Source organism: Hemitrygon akajei, chromosome 9, assembly GCF_048418815.1.
Source record: "Hemitrygon akajei chromosome 9, sHemAka1.3, whole genome shotgun sequence".
Lineage (NCBI taxonomy): Eukaryota > Metazoa > Chordata > Chondrichthyes > Myliobatiformes > Dasyatidae > Hemitrygon > Hemitrygon akajei.
The window spans coordinates 138,968,868-138,989,661 of record NC_133132.1 but is presented as its reverse complement, the minus strand read 5'-3'; the positions used below and the strand labels follow the sequence as shown (position 1 = coordinate 138,989,661).

Here is a 20,794-nt window from a genome sequence, read left to right as displayed (position 1 = left end):
ATGAGGATCTCCTGTCCCCTTGGGTGGAAATAAAAGATAACAGAACATTGCTAGTGTGAGTGAGAAGTGGTGAGCAAATTTATCCTTCAAGTGGTATTACAAACCATCTGTTTGTGAAATCCTGCTGTGGGCAATTTGACCTTTGTATGTCCAACCTAACTAGGTGGCAGAACTCCAAAAGCAGGCTCAGAACACTTATAGATGCCCACAGGTTGTGACTGGTGATGTACAAATGCATCCTTTAATGAGCAGCTTTCTATCGTACACAGTCTCTTCGAGCAAGTCAACTTTGGATCCAGCTTCCGAACTTGCTCTCACCTTTTGGACTAGTCTCACATTAGGGACATACTGAAGTTGTTAATGCTCTTTTGTTACCTCTTTTTTTAAAAAAAAGTATGTTTGTTCAGATAGGATCCATCTTTCTTGTTTTTCCAAGTGATCACTCGTGCTATCTCTCAAACTCTTTGAGTTTGTCAGGTTTACTATCTGAATCAGAATCAGATCAAATTTACCCTGAAAATTGAGGAGAAGCTAAAGTCAGATGTATCAGTATTACAGTGGAGTAAAGGAAATTACAGAGGCATGAGAGAGGAGTTGGCCAGAATTGATTGGGAAAGAACACTGGCAAGGAATACGGCAGAGCAGCAATGGCTGGAATTTCTGGAAGCAATTCGGAAGGCACAGGATTTATATATCCTGAAGAGGAAGAAGTATTCTAAAGAAAAGATGACACTACCGTGGCAAACAAGAGAAGCCAAAGCCAATATAAAAGCCAAAGAGAGGGCATATAATAGACTAAAGAATGGTGGGGAAGTTATAGGATTGGGAGACTTTTAAAAACCAACAGAAGGCAACTAAAAAAAGTAATTAAAAAGAGTAAAGATGGAATACGAAAGTGGTGGTGGTTGGCATCAGTCTGTCTAGAAGGACAATGGGTGATGATGATTATCACAAGCCTGGGCAGAAGATGAGTTCCTGAGATGCCAAGTTCTCAAGATCCCCCCTCTTGGCCTCACCAGTGTAGTCCAAAGGAAAGCTTATGAAGCAATACGTTTGGCACCAGTTTGCTGCAGGAGCTGCCAGAATGATGTTCAATGACGTCCAGCTGCCTTAGGGGCTCCACTCCAGGTTTGCTGTCTGGGTTTTCTCCTGAGACTGCCCACAAGGCAATGGAGCTATTTACTCATAGTTGGGGATCTGGTAGGCGTGAGTGCTACGTGTACAGGGGCCAAACCTCCTCCCTGCTCTCTAGTTCAGCCTGAGTCCGAAAGGAGTTCAGTTTCTGTGTGTCGCCACCAAAAAGGCACTACATGAGACTTGCCTTTGGAGAGGCTATGTACTGGCAGGAAGATATCTACGCATTCATCTCTCCTTTTCACAAGACTGCTAGCCAAAGGTGGAAGCTCAACGTGAGAGTGACAAGCACTACCCACTACACTACCACACTAGGTGCATCACAACAACCATTTCAACATACAAAAGTAAGCTAACCAATAATATTAGAGGATACCAGAAGTTTTTTCAGATACACAGAGCATAAAAGAGAGGTGAGAGTGGATATCGGACTGCTGGAAAATAATGCTGGAGCAGTAGTAATGGGGGACAATGAAATGGCGGATGAACTGAATAAGTATTTTGCATCACTCTTCACTGTGGAAGACACTGGCAGGATAGTGGAAGTTCCAGGTGTCAGGGGGCATGAAGTGTGCGAGGTTACCATAAGTACAGGGAAGCTATGGTCATGCACTTTGGTGGAAGAAATAAACTGGCAGACTATTATTTAGATGGGGAGAGAATTCAAATTGCAGAGATGCAAGGGACTTGGGAGTCCTTGTGCAAGATACCCTAAAGGTTAACCTCCAGGTTGAGCTGGTTGTGAAGAATGCGAATGCAATTTTTACATTAATTTCCAGAGGTGTAAGGCACTTGTGAGAACACACTTGGAGCATTGTGTGCTCCTTATTTTAGAAAGGATATACTGACATTGGAGAGGATTCAGAGAAGATTCACAAGAATGATTCCAGGAATGAAAGTGCTACCGTATGAGGAACATCTGACAGCTCTTGGGCTGTATTCCCTGAAGTTCGGGAGAATGGGGGGGGATCTCATTGAAACATTCCTAGGACAAAAGGGCACAACTTCAGGATTGAAGGACGTCCATTTAGAACAGAGATGCGTAGAGATTACTTTAGTCAGAGGGTGGTAAATCTGTGGAATTTTTTGCCACGAGTGGCTGTGGAGGCCAAGTCATTGGGTGCATTTAAGGCAGAAATAGAAAGGTTCTTGATTAGCCAGGGCATCAAAGGATATGAGGTGAAGGCAGGGAGTGGAGATGACTTGAAGAATTTGATCAGCTCATGATTGAATGGCAGAGCAGACTTCATGAGCCGAATGGCCTACTTCTGCTCCTATATCTTATGGCCTCATGACCTTCTTGGGAAGCTGGAAGGTCTGAAGGTAGATAGGTCGCCTGGACCATATGTTGTACAGAGTTCTGAAAGAGGAGGCTGAAGAGATCATGGAACCATTAGGCCATAAGATGTAGCCAGAGAGTGGTGAATGTGTGCAGTTCTTTTCCACAGGCAGCTGTGGAGGCCAGGCCTTTATGTATATTTAAGGTAGAGGTTGATAGATTCTTGATTGTTCAGGGCATGAAGGGATATGGGGTGAATGCAGGAGATTGGGGTTGAGAGGAAAATTGGATTAGTCATGATGAAATGGTGGAACAGATGCATTGGGCCAAATTGCCTAATTCTGCTCCTATATTTTATGGTCTTAGTGTCATTGGTATATGTTGTGAAATTTTTTAATTTTGCGGCAGCAGTAATACATGAAATACATGAGAAATAAATGTAGAGAAAATAATCTGAGATAACTTAATTGTATATATGTCTATTAAATAGTGAAAGTAAATAGTGCAGAAAGAAAAGAAATAAAGAAGTTGTGAGGTATTTTCATGGGTTCAATGTCTATTCAGAAATCAGGTGGCAGATGGGAGGAAGCTGTTCCTGAATCGTTGAGTCTGTGCATTCAGGCTTCAGTACCTCCTTCCCAATGGTAGCAGTGAAGAGGGTATGTCCTGGGTAGTGGGGATCCTTAATGATGGACTCTGCCTTCCTAAGACACCACTCTTTGAAGATGTCTTGGATACTGTGGAGGCTGGAACCCATGATAGAACTGACCAACTTTACAAGTTTCTGCAACTTATTTTGAACTTTTGTAGTGCCCCGCCCCCCCACCCCCATGCTAGACGGTGATGCAGCCAGTTAGAATTCTCTCTACGGTACATTTGTAAAAGTTTTTGAATGTTTTGGTTGACAAACCGAATCTCCTCAAACTCCTATTGAAATATAGCCACTGCCTTGCCTTCTTTATAACTGCATCTAGGTTATGTCGCGTCCAGGTCAAGTCCTCAGAGATATCAACACCCAGAAACTTGAAAGTGCTCACTCGCTCCACTTCTGATTCCTTTATGAGGATTGTTTTGTGTTCGTTTGTCTTACCCTCCTGAAGTCCACAATCGGCTCTTTGGTCTCGCTGCTGATGAGTGTGACATAAATTAGCTGGTATATCTGGCTCCTGTATGCCCTTTTGTCACCATCTGTAACTCTGCCAACAATGGTTGTAAATTTATAAATGCTGTTTAAGCTGTGTGCAGCCACACAGTCATGGGTGTAGAGCAGTGGGCTAAGGACATATCCCTGTGGAGCATCAGTGTTAATTGTCAGGGAGCTGAAGATGTTATTTCCAATCGACACAGATTGTGGTCAGTGCTTTGAGTGTCTATTTTACAAGTTGAATTCCTTGCACTAAAATGATGCAATTAGCTTTTGTTTTCTTCCAACACTACTTATCCCTACACTACCAACTGGACTTAACTTTTTCCTCCAATCGGTGACTGTACCTCCCCATCTGAATATCTACTCTGAATCCCATTCCCTTATCAACTTGGGTTAACCCCTCCTCCAACTGCACCAGTGAACAGTAACTTGTAAACTGAGCTCTGATGAAGGGTCTCATTCAAAATGTCAAATTGGTATACAATTCACAGTTATCAATTTAACTGAATTCTTCAGTCTGTGCCTTGGACTGGAACAAAACTGATTTAGTAGTATTTCCCAGGTTGTCTGTTTTGTTTCCAGAAAAAAAAAACTTTTCTCTCTTCTTAGTCCTGATGATAGAATTAACTTTTTTTTGGCATAATCAAGGATGCATACAAAGGGCCACACAATGGCGTAGTGGTTAGTGTGATGCTATTACAGCTTGGGGCTTCCTCTGCAAGGAGTCCGTATCTCTCCTGGTCTTATCAAGTCCATTGGGCAGATTCTTCAGAGATCCTTGATTGGTCAGGGATGAAGGGATACAGGGAGAAGGCAGGAGGAGATTGGGGCTGAGAGGGAATGGATCAGCCAAGATGAAATTCCGGAGCAGACTTGATGGGCCAAATGGTCTAATTCTGTTCCTATATCACAGTCTTCTATACTCCCTGTGGAATGCAAGTGTTTTTTCCCCCCAGATCCTCTGGTTTCCTCCCACCAGTCCAAATATAGTGCCTACAAAAAGTATTCAGCCCGCTTGGAAATTTTCATGTCTTATTGTTTTACGGCATTGAATTACAGTGGATTTAATTTGGCTTTTTTTGACACCATCAACAGAAAAAGACTCTTTCATGTTAAAGTAGAATCAGATCTCTACAAAGTGATCTAAATTATTTACAAATATAAAACACAAAATAACTTTTTGTGTAAGTCTTCACCCCCTTCAAGTCAGTATTTAGCAGATGCACATTTGGCAGCAATTACAGCCTTGAGTCTGTGTGAATAGGTCGCTATCAGCTTTGCACATCAGGACACTGCAATTTTTCCCTATTCTTCTTTGCTAAACTGCTCATGCTCTGTCAGGTTGCATGGGAATCATGAGTGAACAGCCCTTTTCAAATCCAGCCACAAATTCTCAATTGGATTGAGGTCTGGACTCTGACTTGGTCACTCCGGCAGATTAACTTTGTTGTTTTTAAGGCATTCCTGTGGGGTTTTGGCTTTATGCTTGGGGTCGTTGTCTTGCTGGAAAACAAATCTTCTCCCAAGTCAGAGTTCTCTTACAGACTGCATCAGGTTTTCCTCCAGGATTTCCCTGTATTTAGCTGCATTCATTTTACCCTCTACCTTCACAAGCCTTCCAGGGCCTGCTGCAGTGAAGCATCCCCACAGCACGATGCAGCCACCACCATGCTTTACGATAGGGATGGTGTGGATTTTTATGATGTGCGTTGCTTGGCTTACACCAAACATAGTGTTTAGTCCGATGGTTAAAGAGCTTAATTTTGGTTTCATGGAACCTTCTTCCAGTTAACTGAAGAATCTTTCAGATGCCTTACGGCAAACTCTAGCTGAGATTCTGTGTGAGTTTTTTCAACAGTGGCTTTCTCTTTGCTACTCTACCATAAAGCTGTGACTGGTGAAGCACCCGGGCAACAGTTGCATGCACAGTCTCTCCTGTGTCAGGCACTTAAGCTTGTAACTCTTCCAGAGTTGTCATAAGTCTCTTGGTGGCCTCCCTCACTCATCCCCTTCTTGCGCGGTCACTCAGTTTTTGAGGGCAGCCTGCTCTAGGCAGATATACAGCTGTGCCATATTCTTTCCATTTCTTGATGATTGATTTAATATCCTCCAAGGGATATTCAGTGAATTAGAAATTTTCTTGTGTCTATCTCCTGACTTGTGTTTTTCAATAGCTTTTCTCGGGGAGTTGCTTGGAGTGTTCTTTTGTCTTCTTGGTGTAGTTTTTGCCGGATGCTGACTCACTAGCAGTTGGACCTTCTAGATGCAGGTGTATTTTTACTACAATCAATTGAAACACTTGACTGCATGCAGTGATTTCTCTTTAACTAATTATATGGCTTCTAAAACCAGTTGGCTGCACCAGTGATGATTTGGTGTGTCATATTAAGGGGGGGGGGGTGAATACTTAGCAATAATTTTGTGTTTTTATAATTGTAATTAATTTAGATCACTTTGTAGAGATCTGTTTTCTCTTTGGCACAAAAGAGTCTTTTTCTGCTGATCAGTGTCAAAAAAGCCAAATTAAATCCCTTTAATCAATGCTGTAAAACAATAAAACATGAAAACTTCCAAGGAAGGTGATACTTTTTATAGGCACTGTACATACTGGATAGGTTAATTGGTCATTATAAATTGTACTGATTAAGTTAGGGTTAAATCAGGGTTACTGGGCGGTGTAGTTTGAACTACCAGAAGGTGCTACTCTATGCTGTATCTCTAATAAAATTAACAAAACTGTGGTGTTTTTGGCATTTCAAAATTTTGTTTCTCATTTCCAGCATCTGCAATACTTTACTATTTTATCATGGGAGATACATTGATTTTTAAATAATTCTGTATAACTGGTACTCTACCCAAATATCTATTTGTACAAGTGCTGTAACCAAATACTCAAACCTTTTGTTTTGTATATGGACTTGCATTGTTCATGCTTTTCATCAGGGCTCTGGGAAAATTAGTTCTTTATTTAATCGTGGTCCCAGCCTGTAACAATTAAGTCTAAATTTTTTTTAAAGAAATTTCCTTGTACTGGTACTGCTTAGTTTTTCATGTATTATAGCTAGCCACATGATTGTTGAGATTTTATTTGGCAGTTCAAGGTTATTTTCTGAAGCTGGGTAAGTAGAAAACCTGCATGTTAATTAGTTTTCCTGTACGGATAAAGTTGTACTTAATTTGTGTTGGTATGTTGACGGTGATGGACTTTATCATATTAAATGTAAGTTGATTTGGTACCCGCTGTTTTTTTCATAAAGACAAATAATTTGCTCAATGTACTGTTAGCTTGGATAATTGTCAACTGATAAGCATAAAACTGGCAGAAAAGGCCTGTGACATCGTTTCCATTAAAATATACTATGTAATTCTTCTTTCTTTATTTTAAAGATTGACAATTTGCAGAGCTGGAAAATCAAGCAAACCCAGTCGCTGTTTTGAATTTCATATTGCCCACATTGAGAAGGGTGAGATGCCAAGAAATATTATCTAAAAACATTTTTATATGTTTATGTTTTTGAGGATTGTTTGAGTAAAGCAAGTATTGCACGATTCTTGTTCACACTCAAGACTGAAGTAAAGATTGTGAGATTGAAGTAATAATTTGAAAGGACTTTAAAATAATATTGATTAGTCAACTATATCTGTAAATTTAGTGACAAATACAAAGAGGTAACCAGAAATTCTCATGGGTCAAGGCTCCAGTGGTTAACAGATGTCTGTTGTTTTGCCAGCCAGTAGTAGTAAGTATGGGAATCCCTATATAAAAAGTCAAAATAGAAATGGATGCACAGTAAAGATCGTCCATTTGGTACCTTTGTGCTTTTATATCTTCTGTTCAGCATGCTCTCAAAGCCAAGTCAATATTTCCTTTGTTTTGAGAAAAAAACCCAATGAATATGTAAATACTTTGGAGATTTCTATAATTGCTCTAGTATGTGTTCCACTTGTTTCTCCTCTTTTTGGGAGAGATGTGCTCAGTAAATGCAGCATTAAAATTGATGAATTTTAGTTTATAAACCGCATTTTTTAATTTTGAGTACATTAGCAATGATGTATTTACAAGGCAGCTTTATAATGGGAAGTCTGGTAGGGTGGTTAATATGCTCTTGGTTGCTTGTTCTATCTCTATACTCTCCCCAGGCCTATTGTCCATGAAGTGTGCCTGATAGTTTAAAATATTTTGTTTTAAGTGTGTATCAATGTGTAACCAAATCCTAGAAGGGGAATTCCTTCTCAAGAACATTGGTCAAAGATCTCCTGTGACTACAGATATTCTAATCAATTTGGGGCTCTGGATTTATTTTCTGTCTATAGAATTGATGTAAACAGATCTTGTTTCTTTTTGCTCTTGTTAGATCTTCTGAATATGTACTTCTAAAGCACCATATAAAGTCTACAGTGACTGCTGAAATTATCTCAGAAAAAACTTCTAGGTTGTAAAGTTATGAGCTGTAAATTGCTGTAGAAGGATCAAGGGTACAGACTTAGTCAAAAAGATAAGTTTCCTGAAGGTTTTTAAATACGGAGACAGTGGCAATGAGTTTAGGGATTTACTTGCAGAATGGAGGCAGGTGAAGACTAAAACTCAAAGAATGGAGTGATCTAGATGCGTGCGTGCGCGCGCGCGCGCGCGCGCACACACACACACACACACACACATAATCTCAGCAAGTCAGGCAGCATCTGTGGAAAGGAATAAAGAGTCAACATTTTGGGCCAAGACCCTTCATCAGAAGATGGTTTGAAACGTTCCTCTTCATAACTAGAGCAGAAATATTTGTCTGAGATACACAAGAATAATCATTGCATAGCCACAAATATTACACAGATAACCCAGCTCAAAGAGCCATCTGACCCTCTGAGGAACAACAGCTCCTCAATCTGTCAGTGTATATAACCGCATAACAATTACAGCATGGAAACAGGCCATCTCGGCCCTTCTAGTCCGTGCCGACGCTTACACTCACCTAGACCCACTGGCCTGCACTCAGCCCATTAACCCTCCATTCCTTTCCTGTCCATATACCTATCCAATTTTACTTTAAATTACAATACCGAACCTGCCTCTACCACTTCTACTGGAAACTCATTCCACACAGCTGCCACTCTCTGAGTAAAGAAATCTCCCCTCGTGTTACCCTTAAACTTTTGCCTCCTAACTCTCAAATCATGTCCTCTTGTTTGACTCTCCCCTACTCTCAATGGAAAAAGCCTATCCATGTCAACTCGATCTATCCCCCTTATTATTTTAAATACCTCGATCAAGTCCCCCCTCAACCTTCTACGCTCCAAAGAATAAAGACCTAACTTGTTCAGCCTTTCCCTGTAACTTAGGTGCTGAGACCTAGGTAACATTCTAGTAAATTTTCTCTGAACTCTCTGTATTTTGTTGATATCTTTCCTATAATTCGGTGACCAGAACTGTACACAATACTCCAAATTCAGCCTTACCAATGCCTTGTACAATTTTAACATTACATCCCAACTCCTATACTCAATGCTCTGATTTATAAAGGCCAGCATACCAAAAGCTTTCTTCACCACCCTATCCACATGAGATTCCACCTTCAGGGAACTATGCACCATTATTCCTAGATCACTCTGTTCTACTGCATTCTTCAATGCCCTACCATTTGCCATGTATGTCCTATTTGGATTATTCCTACCAAAATGTAGCACCTCAAACCTATCAGCATTAAACTCCATCTGCCATCATTCAGCCCACTCTTCTAACTGGCCTAAGTCTCTCTGCAAGCTTTGAAAACCTACTTCATTTTCCACAACGCCACCTACTTTAGTATCATTTGCATACTTACTAATCCAATTTACCACCCCATCATCCAGATCATTAATGTATATGACAAACAACATTGGACCCAGTACAGATCCCTGAGGCACACCACTAGTCACCGGCCTCCAACCTGACAAACAGTTATCCACCAGTACTCTCTGGCATCTCCCATCTAGCCACTGTTGAATCCATTTTACTACTTCAATATTAATACCTAACGATTGAACCTTCCTAGCTAACCTTCCGTGCGGAACCTTGTCAAAGGCCTTACTGAAGTCCATATAGACAACATCCACTGCTTTACCCTCGTCAACTTTCCTCGTAACCTCTTCAAAACATTCAATAAGATTTGTCAAACATGACCTTCCATGTACAAATCCATGCTGACTATTCCTAATCAGACCCTGTCTATCCAGATAATTATATATACCATCTCTAAGAATACTTTCCGTTAATTTACCCACCACTGATGTCAAACTGACAGGCCTATAATTGCTAGGTTTACTCTTAGAACCCTTTTTAAACAATGGAACCACATGAGCAATACGCCAATCCTCTGGCACCATCCCCGTTTCTAATGACATTTGAAATATTTTTGTCAGAACCCCTGCTATTTCTACACCAACTTCCCTCAAGGTCCTAGGGAATATCCTGTCAGGACCCTGAGATTTATCCACTTTTATATTCCTTAAAAGTGCCAGTACTTCCTCCTCTTTAATTGTCATAGTTTCTTTAACTTCCCTACTTGTTTCCCTTACATTACACAATTATAAACTTAGTGCTCTGTTAGTAAATTGGGGAATTGAAGTAGAGCAAGTCTGAAACATAGGTCAAGTGTTCACTATGTATCCACACACCAAAAATACCCTCAGTTTAAGATCTATATCAGGCGGATGTGAATATTGAGCTATTTGGTTCAGAACTTAGATTTTTCTTTTAAAGGCAAAGAGCAAGAAAATTATGTATTCTGAATCATTTGTATACAGTTGGCTAGGAAGAGCAGAGGGGAAAAGGGGATGGAAGTAGTGTTTCAGAGTCAAAAGGGCAGTAGTTTCAGCTTGAATGAATGTCTGGCAAAGATTTCATAAACCTGGAAGCTTAAGGGTCATGAGGTGGGAGTAATTTGTCTTTGTATGCTCAGTTGCAGATGTGCATTTGTTGGCTGTTGCTTGTATCTGCTTTTCCATATTTAAAGTTATTGACTAGGGATCCATTTGATTTGTTTAGGGGTATATCGGCAGTGTCTGAGGCACTGAATTTTAATTTCTATTCACGTGCCTTTGTTTTGTTGTGGATATAACCTGATTTCATTGTTCATTATGCCAAGGCTGTTGTACACTTCCACCTTTTCCAAACTCTTACCTTGTGAAATGAATTGCATTCAGATTTATTAGTTTTACTTTGGACTCCAAAAATCTCTGGGCAGTTTGTTGCTGATTCACAATTAATGCACACCATTTCAATGAAGTCCCAGCATAGAAACTGGCCATTTACCCTAAGCAATTCATCTCTGCTTTTATCCTTCATTCAGCCACTTGACCAAATCTAAATACTCACTCCTTCCCTGCATTTCTTTTATTTTCTCCTTCACCCCATCTAATTCCTTAGCATTTCTTCTACTTCACCAGATTGCCTTTATCCTTTCTCTCATCGCTTGCAACCTGTAATGTAAATGTACCTTAGTTGGTCCTTTGTTCGTGGGGATGCTGATACAGCTCCCGAATCAGATCCTGCAGAAGGTGTTCCCTTGGACCCTGTGGGAGGCTGGCACTGAAATTCAGGAGCCCCAGCAGAGGTATTTGAAACATCTTTGGTCACAGGTGAGGTGCTGGAGGATTAGAGGATAGCCAGTGTTGTTCCATTGTTTCAAGAAAGCCTCTAAGAATAAGCCAGGAAATTATAGGCCAATGAGTAGGCCCATTGGTAGTGGGAAAGTTATTGGAAGATATTGCAAGGGACCAAATATATAAGTATTTGGATGGGTGTGGACTGATTAGTGATAGTCAACATGTCTTTGTGTGTGGCAAATCATGTCTAACCAATCTAATGGAGTTTTTTGAAGAAGTTACCAGGAAAGTTGATGAAGGCAAGAGAGTGGATGTTGTCTACATGGACTTTAGCAAGGCCTTTGACAAGGTCCCCATGGGAGGTTGGTCAAGAAGGTGCAATTGCTTGACATTCAAGATGAGGTAGTAAATTGGATTAAGCATTGGCTTTGTGGGAAAAGGCAGTGCATTCAGTACAGGGAGTTGAGATGTTATGTTCAAATTATGTGTCATTCGTGAGGCCTAATTTGGAGTGTAATACCAGTTTTGATCATCTAGAGGATAGATGTAAATAAGATTAAAAGAGTGCAGGGAATATTTAAAAGGATGTTGCCAGGACATGAGGAAAAGGTTGAATAGGTTAGGACTTTATTCCCTAGAATATAGAAGATTGAGGGGAGATTTGATAGTTATTCAAAATTTTGAAGGGTATAGATAGGGTAAATGCAAGCAGGCTTTTTTTTGTACTGAAGTTGAGTGACACTCCTACTAGAGGTCATGGGTTAAGGCTGAAAGATGAAATGTTGAATGTGAATGTGACGTGGAACTTCTTCACTCAGAGAGTGGTGAACGAGCTGCAGTGCAAGTGGTGGATTCTGGGTCAACTTCTTGACTTTTATAGTGAAGAATATAAAGGCTTAATAGATAAATGGATGTCACATCAGTGTTGACATGTAGTCATGCTTTCAGGTCAAACCATGTAATCCCATTAGTTCCATTTCCCTAATCATTTTCCTGAAATCTATTCTCTCTTACATAACAAGTCCCATAGATTTTACCATTCACAATCACTTGGATTAATTTATAACAGCCAATTTACCTGCCAACCTGCACCTCTTTGGGATGTGTGAGGAAAATGGAGCATCTCCAGGAAACCCCACGTGATTGTAGTAGGAACATGCAAACTCCGTATAGATAGCACCAGAGGTCAAGATCAAATCCAACCTGGCTCAAGCCATGCGCTTGATGTCTGATGCTCTCTGCTGAAGGAGATAGAAACAAATTGCTGGCACTTAATTTTGCTTACAGAGGTACTGCAAATTAGAGGAGGGACACTTCAGATGCTGCTGACTGGAATGATCAGGCAACTTACTGACGGAACAGTCCTTCTTTGTAGCCAGTTCCTCAAGATTGAGGATAAATTTGCTTCCACTCCAATTCTCAGATGTCTGATATGGCCAGTGAAGAATCTGCAGGCTCAGACACAGATGAGGCACAAAGTGCTTGGCAGGGCAGGTGGATGCTAATGTACTCTTCCACCACTTTTGCTGAGCCTCTGTGCGCTCCTGACAATTGGACAAGGCATTCCAAATACTCCTTCCCCAGTGCAGGAGGTGCTGGGCCAGGGTTTTCCTCAGGCTGGCTGGGAGTTACCCTTCTTCAAAGCAGCGTTGAAAATATCCTTGCAGCTTCTGTCTGCTTTGCATGTTTAAAGGATTGGATCGATTTAGCTTGCCTAAATAAGAAGAAAGCCCTTAACTCCGAGTGGAGTAATCGGGACGCCGTCATGACAGCGTTTTTCTAGCAGGTTTTCTTGTTTTTATGAGGCTGAGTTGCTAGTTCAATGCTCAACCCAGCATGGATGGAAAGCATGCAAGGGAGCCAACTGGATTCGAACTCAGGAGCCTTTGCTCTCAAGCTGGCAGTGATGCCACTACACCACCAGCCGGCGGCTTGCCCAAAGCAACTGACTAAACACTAGAAACGGACCGCAGTGCTAGTAATGTTGACCTGTGAGAGGATATTGAAGCTGCTTCAAGCTTTCTGCCAATGGATTTGGAAGACTTTGCTGAAGTGAACTTGTTGGCTTTTCCCCAGAGCTTTGAGATGCCTTCTGTGAAGAGTCTATGTACAGAATTAAAATGTACTTAGTGCTGTAAAAACTTGGAATATATTCCTTTTTGTGTTCGAGTAATATTCCATGACACTGAGACTGGATTCTCCCTGCATGGTCAAAAATATTAGCATTGGAATATTTATGAAGTGCTGTATTATTAATAATATAATCTTGTGAAATTCCAAAGTGCATGCAAGATGTACATATAAATACATGTTCAAAGTTAATTTGATGCAATGCACTATTTCCCAATTGCTTTTACACAACACTTTATTTTAAACAACAATTTAAAAAAACAGACTGCTCCAACAACATATTGGCAAAATACAGTGATCTGATTTCACACTGTCAATGTCTTCCAAATCAATAATTTAGAAATAATTAAATCATATGCACAAGGAAGTCTGGCAAAGATTTCTCTGAATTGTCTGTGGGTAAATTGCATAATTTATTGCCAACCTCATTGCTCATCGCATCCGTGTCAAAGTCCTTTATAATTGCTTTCTGACCTTGAGAGACGTGCCAAAGCTATGCTGAAATTTTGCAGGTGGTAAGACTACCTGATAAAGCTTTCAAAGCAACATTTGGAATCCTTGTCTTTGTAAATAAAATACCAAAAGTACAAGAGCAAGGTCATCATGAAGCTAAATTAAAATAACTGAAACTAGGATGGTGCACACAACTGAGCATCATTCACAACTCTTTGGGTTATGTCCCATAAGTACATGTCCATTTACAAGTTTAAAATGCCAAGGATTTCTATGTCTATCCCCTTTTTAAGCCAGTGAGATCCACATCCTCACTTAGGTGAAAAATATTTTTGTCAACTCCTTTCCACCAACAATACCATGCCCCCTAATTAATGACCTGTCTGCTACTATATGAGATATTAAGTCCTTTCCTTCACATTGTTTGGACCTCATGATTTTATAAACCTCAATTAGATCCTCCCTTGTGCAAAAAGAAGACAGTCCCAAGCAAGGAACTATCCACTCCACCCATGAAAAGAGACAAAGGAGATTTTTCAGAATGGAATGAATATCAGGACATTTCACTTATTGCCAAAAGACAGACTGGACAAAATGGGATTGTACTTCTTAGAACGAAGAAGATTAAGAGACAGTCTGTTAGAGGCACTCATTATCGTGAGAGGTTTTGACACAGTGAAGAGGAGGAAATCATTTCTACTAATAGCACCATTGATAATGAAAGGGCATTAAAGTAAAATAATTAGCAGAGGAGCAGATCAGAGATGAGAGAACTTTGAAATAAATATGTTGGAAGTGAGCAATGATAACAGAAAATGCAAGAAACGCTCAACGGGTCAGGCAGCTTTAATGGAGCAGGAAAACTTTAATATTTCAGATCTAAGATATTATGTTGGAACAGGCCTGACCAAAGGTCTTCAATCTATGAAGTTCATTTTGTTCCTTTGCATTGCCCAACCAGCTGAGTCCTTCCAACATTTTTTCTTTAAATTTCTTTACCAAAAAAATGTAGCATGCATGTTAGATCATGTAACATCACCCAGAAGAATAAACAGAAATTGGATATACATGTGCAAAAAAAAACCTGTGCAGGTCATTGGGACGGCAGCAGAGTACTGATTCAATAGCTCTTCTCCAAAGCTAAGGCAAGATATCTGTGTTGCGATTTCCTATAAAGAGGAGCGAGTAGAATTTAGAGCCAGAGTTTATTCATCTCAACATTACCACAGAGGGCATTATGAGGATAAATAGTGCTGATAGCAAGAGTTCAGATTCCTGAAAGACTAACATCATCACTGGGAGAGAGAGGCCAAATCTTATAAACAGATGCGTGCTATTCAAGGGGACAATGATTATTCTTACTGGGAGTATGACTAGAACAGTAGTGAACATTTAAGATAATACAGAAAGGAAATGGAAAGAATAAACAAAATAAAAAATCCCAAATAAACCAAAAAGAGTAAAATAGTGTTTGAGATGGAAAATCAGCAATGATCTCGCTGAATGGGGTTCATGCATCTGGCCAAATAGCCTTCTGCTCCTATTTCTTAGCATATTTCCTTAAACCCAGTGGAGCCATTTCTATTAACGAGAAGGGTCAAAGGTGAGTTACTGGCACCTTAACACCAGTTGCTTCAGGCAAATGAGACTCGTCAGCTGCGATTGGCAGCTTATCTCCGAAAAGGAAAGCTCTGATTTCAAAGCTCTGCTAGCTTCTCCACTCATGGGGAAGGCTTCAGGAGTAAACCCCGAGGGGGGAGACATCCAGAGCTGGAGTCTCTAATGCAGTCCTACGTTGAGTTCAACACTGATGGCAACTCCTGCGACACCGGTGGTGCCAAACTGTATCGGTTTCTGATGTTTCTTTGGATTTACGTAGAGAGGAGGAGCCTGCTGCATGGACATTGGCTTGCTTTCTATATTGGACTACCCTTGTTTGCATACCAGCTTGTGTATCACGTAGACAGCTAGTCGTGGTCAACCCCGACCAACAGAGGGCCTCATATTACATTTGGAGTTTTCCCCACAGCAGTGCTCAGCACCTCAAACCCTGCAGTGGATGAGGAAGGCAGCACCTCAGCACAACTGATGCCAACTCCTCCGGTATGGTGAGCACCTATGAGAAGATAAATGAAAAAAGCGAGAGTAAAACATTTCCTAGTTGCCATCCCTCTGTCAAAGATAACTTTGGTGTCCTTCACTATACAAACCAGAATCACAAAGGTTGATATCCTAAGTATTATGTACATACATTCAATGGCATAATTGTTAATTCATCACTTTATGCATTCCTTTAGTGCCTACAGGACTATTACATGGCCCCTCGTACCCAATTGCTCCCTTGGAGTAGATGAGGACGTGGATGACTGTATAGGGTGGCTACAAGCAGGTACAAAATAAAGTGATGAAGGTCGAGCGGTGGATGTAAAGTATATGAATTTTAGTGAGGTTTTTGACAAGGTTCCCCATTGTAGGCACATCCAGATAGTCATGATGCATGAGATTCATGGAAAATTGGTTGTGGGGATTCAGAATTGGCTTGCCCACACAAGACAGGGTGGTGGTTGATGGAGCAGATTCTGCATGGAGGTTGGTGACTCGTGGTGTTCTGCAGGAATCTTTGTGCTGTTTAGAAACGACTTGGCTGAGGAAGGGGAGAGTTGGGTTGGTAAGTTTGCAGATGACATGAAAATGGGAAGTGTTATGAATCTTGTAGAAGGCTGTCATAGGTTTTAATGGGATATAGACAGGATTAAAAGTTGGGCAGAGAGATGGCAGATTAAGTTCAGTGTTAAGTAATACACCTTCAAAGATCAAACAAAGACAGAGCACAGGATTAATGGCAAAATTTGTAGCAGTGTGGAGGGAGAGAGGCTTTCTGAGGTCCAGATCCATAGATCCCTCGAAGTTGCTGCACAAATTGATAGGGTTGTTAAGAAGGTGTATGATGAGCCGATCTTCATCTGTTGGGACATTGAATTGAAGAGCTGTATGGTAATGTTGCAGCTTTATAAAAGCATGGTTAGACCACACCTGGAGTAACACACACAAAATGCTGGAGCAACTCAGCAGGCCAGGCAGCATCTGTGGAAAAGAGTAAGCAGTTAACATTTAGGGCTGGGACCTTTCATCAGGACTGGAAGGAAAGAAAGTTGGACTGAGAAGGAGGGGAAGAGGAGGGAGAAGTACAAGGTAGTAGGTAATGAGTGAAACCAGGAAGGGTGAAATAAAGAGCTGGGAATTCTGTTGGTGAAAGAGATAAAGGGCTGGAGTAGGGTTAATCTGATGGGAGAGGACAGAAGGCCATGGAAGAATGGGAAGAGGAAGGAGCACCAGAGGGAGGTGATTGGCAGGTAAGGAGATAAGGTGAGAGAGCGGAATGGTGGAGGAGGTGGGGGAGCAGTTACCAGAAATTCGAGAAAACGAGTTCTTGTCCTCAGGTTTGAGGCTACACGGATGGAATATAAAGTGCTTCTCCTCCATCCTGAGTGTGGCCTCATCGTGGAAGTAAAGGCGGCCATGGACTGACATGTCAGAAGCTTGGACCGTTCTGTTCAGTTCTGGTCATCTCATTGTAGGAAGGGTGTAGAAGCTATAGAGAGGGTGCAAGGGAGACTTAATAGGATGCTGCCTGGATTAGAAGATTAGGAGAGGTATCATATGTTAGGGAAGAGATTACAGAGAGAATGGTAGGTGCCTGGAATGCACTGCTGGGGGTGGTACGTTAGAGATATTTATATGTTGGTGCTGTTACGAACCCCGTAACTGGGTCATTTACCAGCAAAGATAGAGAGGTCCGTTGAAGTCTGAAGGTACTATTTTTAACAGTATTTATTGATAAAATACACAAAAATAATATCAATGCAAACATACAGATAATATACGTCGTCAATACTAAATCTAAAAGCGCGGGTATAATAATAATCAGTAAGAAATAGCTCTATCGTTGTCTAGCGGATAATGTATTGTCTGATGGAAATATAAAAGTCACTTTAGTTCATTCAAGCTGTAGGCTGCAGCCTTTGGTTGGAGTCGAGAGAGAGATAAACTTGCCCATTCCTTTTATGATGTCAATCCTTCGAGAGTCGTTGGGGGCTGATTTCCCCTTTGTGGTTAGCTAAAGCCGTGCTTCCATGGTAAAGGCCCACCAATTCCAAGGCAAATGGAAAAGGACGCACGTGGGCTTTTCCACCGGCTTTCGCTATTATGCTGTTACAGGAGATCTAGCATTTCTTCTGGTGCGTCAGAGGGGCTGTTCCCACAGACCCTCTTTTATCCTGACTCACAGGGTCTCAGATGTCAGTCAGGTTGAGATGATGCAATCCCTCCACCAACCCCCCTCGGTTCATTGCCTGGGGGGGGGGGGGGTTTCGATGAGTCGTACAGTATTCAATACACAATTCCGTCTCCAAAAGACAATGACCTGTTCAGTGGCTTTGTATCTTGGAGGCCCAGGACACATTCCAAACATTGAGGAATCTGCGTGTCTCTCTCTCATTTCCTGGGTCTCCTGACTCGAATCAATAGCGATCCTGCGATTCTCAAAAAGGAGGGGGCCACAGGCGTAACAGTGCAATATCCCTTGCACGCTCTCCATCCGTGCCTGGGTTGAGTGTCGCGCTAGCAACTCGACCTCGTAAATAAAAACCTGGAGAGGGATGGGCTCCGCCAGGTTTCAGATGCCCAAGACACGCCGTACAATGAGCAATCACCAGAAAGATCAGTGCAAACAGCTTGTCATGACGGCACCCCCATGACTCCACCAGGAGTTAAGGGCATGTTAAGGACAATATTGTGGGTTGAAGGGCTCATGTTGTACTGTACTATGTTTAATGAACAGCTCTGGGCTTGGATGACCTGACTTTAAACTGCATATACCTGAAACATGATTTCCAGCATCTATTGCAACTTGTTTTGGACTTGTATTTGTCAGACACACGTGTATGTTCAAAATCTGCCAGGTGAAGGCACTCAAATGAGTTCTTCAGAGTAGACCTGATGTGTGGCCTCACCTTACAGAAGCAAGTTGCAGAGCTTTGTTTTCACCAGTTTGGCCGGTGTACAGCCATGTTTGGTGACTGAGCTTGTGCATCTCCTGCCTCTTCAGCTGCTGTTCAAGAAGTGTCGGTGTCTGACCAGGTCACTTGAGTGTTGGATATGGTCATTTCTATTTCCTGCAGGTTCGCCAGTGGTCGATTGTGATCTCCTTACTCTGTGAAATAACCAGATGACAAATGTGTGGTCACAGTGAGGGGAGTGGTGGTGAGGAGGTGGGGGTGACAGTGAGGGGAGTGGTGGTGAGGAGGTAGGGTCACAGGGAGGGGAGTGGTGGTGTGGAGGTGGGGTCACAGGGAGGGGAGTGGTGGTGAGGAGGTACGGTCACAGTGAGGGGTGTGGCAGTGAGGGGAGTGATGGTGAGGTAAGGTCACAGAGAGGGGAGTGGCAGTGAGGAGGTGAGGATGGCCGAGGGGAGAGGCAGCAAGCTGATAAGGGGAGGCATGGTGAGTGGAAGGAGTAGCTGAGGAAGAGTGCCTGTGAGCTGACTGACAGTGTAGGTTGGGTGATACCAAGGGGATTGTGGGAGGTGGGTAGGACACCGCAAGGCTAAAATTACAGTTCAGTTGGATATTATGGAAAATCTATCACATATGTTCTGCACTAAAATGAATGTGACCACAGTGAGTGACTCTTGCGTGGGATGTCCATACTTTCAAAGCTCAGGGACCACCCTGTTTGGACAGATACCTGAAAAAAAAATCCAAGCTTTGCATTTCTGTTTGTTATTACGACAGCAGAGGGCAGAGTTGCATGTCATTGTAACTTTATTTAAGCAGTTTTCAAAAAAAATTCTATAATATTTGGTAAATTTGTTTTTTTTTGTGAAGTGCGACAGCTTTGCCAACTGACTTACTCATGACTCTTGTTTACTTGTTTTGGGACAATAATCTCAGTTGTGTGTGAAGAAAATTAGTGACATGGATTTTTGAAATGGTGCACAGCAGTAAGGTGTGGATATTTTAAAAAGTTGAAGTGTACTTTAGGTATGTAGAGTTTGCAAGCTGAAGATAAAATTTTATGTTTTGCATCATTAACTTGTGCTTGCCAATAAAATGAGCTCATGTGAGCAAATATGTGAAAGGTAATCTTCAAGATGGAAAATTCCAGTTTATGGAGTATTTATCTCTGCGCTTGACAACTTTTGTGTGGTCAGTATATTGTAAATGGTGACTCATTTCTTTAGAAATGTTAGTTCCAGTGTGGTGGCAATATTTTTAGTTTTTAGAGCAATAAAATACAGTTAAACTGAACTTGGCTCACAATGATGTTTATAATCTTGCATTTAATAGTATAGGATTTAAATTGGAAGTCATATTTGTTCCTTTCAAAATCCTGTAAATACTTCCTTTATATTTTCATTTCTTTTCCTTTTGGAACTACTTTCCGATTTTTTTTACCATCAATTGTCTCTCGTGCATGGCTCCTAATCAACTTAGTCTTTTGTGGCTTCCTAAACATTCTTCTCATAAAAGACCTTTCCTATCATTCTATCTACTCCAAACACTTGTTTGAGATACTGGTTGCTGTGGTTTAAATATCACATTGTTGCTAAATCTTGTATGGCTTCCTGAATTTTGAAGTTAACTTTTCACTGCGTTAATTCAATTCTGTTTTAGAGTACAAACTTTTTATTCACTTATCTGAGTAGGAGATCGAAACCATTTGTGATCTCAATTCAACTTGTGATATTAAAGGAACACTTCATATAAGATCACAACCGTAAGATATAGGAGCAGAATTAGGCAATCCGGCCTGTCGAGTTTGCTCCAGCATTCAATCATAGCTGAATTATTTTCCCTTCTGACACCATTCTCCTGTAACCTTTAACACCATTACTAATAAAGAATCTACCAACCTCCACCTTTGAATATATCCAATGACTTGGCCTCCACAGCCGTCTGTGGCAACGAATTCCATAGATTCATCACCCTCTACCTAAAGAAGTTCATCCTCATGTCTGTTCTAAAGGGACATCCTTCTATTTTGAGACTGTGCCCTCTGCTCTTAGACTCTCC

At 41.3% G+C, this 20,794-nt stretch overlaps 1 protein-coding gene across 6 annotated transcripts in view; it reads left to right on the top strand.

The window, feature by feature from the left end:
- Positions 1-20,794, top strand: part of LOC140733573 (putative Polycomb group protein ASXL2) — a 195,953-nt gene that overhangs the window by 27,139 nt on the left and 148,020 nt on the right. For 4 of the 6 annotated variants that reach the window (XM_073057098.1, XM_073057101.1, XM_073057099.1 and 1 more), the window contains exon 2: positions 6,948-7,024. The exons of the other annotated variants lie outside the window; for them this stretch is intronic. The gene's annotated coding sequence lies outside the window, so the exon portion shown is untranslated. The remainder of the gene's footprint in view (positions 1-6,947; positions 7,025-20,794) is intronic. 6 annotated transcript variants of the gene reach the window in all.